The 1,121-nt window shown below is 34.0% G+C and overlaps 1 long non-coding RNA gene across 1 annotated transcript; it reads right to left on the bottom strand.

Moving 5' to 3' along the window:
- LOC110268721 lies at nt 40–1,115 on the bottom strand. Its single transcript, XR_002357127.1, has 2 exons — nt 975–1,115; nt 40–246 (listed from the first exon to the last, which is right to left on the bottom strand). It is a non-coding gene; the product is annotated as an uncharacterized LOC110268721 (long non-coding RNA).

The following is a 1,121-nucleotide window of genomic DNA, read 5'->3' as shown; positions in this document are numbered from 1 at the left end:
CGTTTCCCGCGGGTCCCATTTTCCATCTCCCTATGTTTAGCATTTATATGAAAATTATAGTAAAAAAAAATTAAAATACAAACTACAAAACATTATTGCATGCTTTGGCTAACTTCTTGTCCTCCCTCTTATGTTTCTTCTTGTCCTTCCTCTTGTGTTTCTTGGAGTTGTGCTTCAATTGGTTGACCCTCATCACCTTGAGTTGGTTCTATCTCATTATTATTTTCAATAGGAGTTGAGTTAAAACTATCCATCCGGTACATAAACAGCAAAATTTAACACAGAAACACTAAATTAGATTCTAGCTCAACTTCATATACAAAGAAAAAATTCAGAAAACAAAAATAAAAAGCTGTATAATTCTGAACAACTATATAAAAGCAAAACAGGGCCTGTATAATTCTAAACAACTATAAATAAGAAGGAGTGAGAATGGATGATCTTGAATCACACAAGTTTGCAACAGGACTGCCATGTAATTAACGCCAACACTATAAAGGAGGATTTCATGGAACCATTATTTCTTTCTTCTCTATTTAAATTGATGAAAAAGTTAATTTACTAACAATACAGTACAAACATTGCATATGAGTTGAAACTTGAAAGCTGAAACTTAAAAGTAAGTAGAAAAACATATATAGAACTCCATGTATGGTATGCTCACAGCATTTACTTATATAAATTTAATTAAATTAATCTGTTTTAAACTATAACTATTAAGCATCCTCACAGTACAGACTTGTGATGCTGATGGCTTTGAGAATATGCATGTGATACCCAAATACACAAATTGCAGAATGTCAACCAAGCATAAGTCCTTTTAATTTGGTATGAGATGCCAATACCAATATGTTATGTATTTATTTATTACATATTTGTAATAATAAAAAAAATGACATTAATTAGCATGCATTCAAATTAATGAAGTAAAATGCCAAAATCCAAGAAGCAAAGGAGAGAACAGAGAATCTTACCAGGGATAAGGGAGAAATGGCCGAAGAGGTGAGAGACGCAGGTGAAAAGAAGAGTAGAGACGCAGAGTAACAATGCAAGACGGCGGCGGCGCAGGAGTTGAACGGACTCAACGGAGCAGCAACGTTGGCGAAGAAAGAGGGGGAACG

Source organism: Arachis ipaensis, chromosome B02 (assembly GCF_000816755.2).
Source record: "Arachis ipaensis cultivar K30076 chromosome B02, Araip1.1, whole genome shotgun sequence".
NCBI lineage: Eukaryota > Viridiplantae > Streptophyta > Magnoliopsida > Fabales > Fabaceae > Arachis > Arachis ipaensis.
Note: the sequence above shows the minus strand (reverse complement) of the source record. Positions and strands in the feature narration are given on the sequence as shown.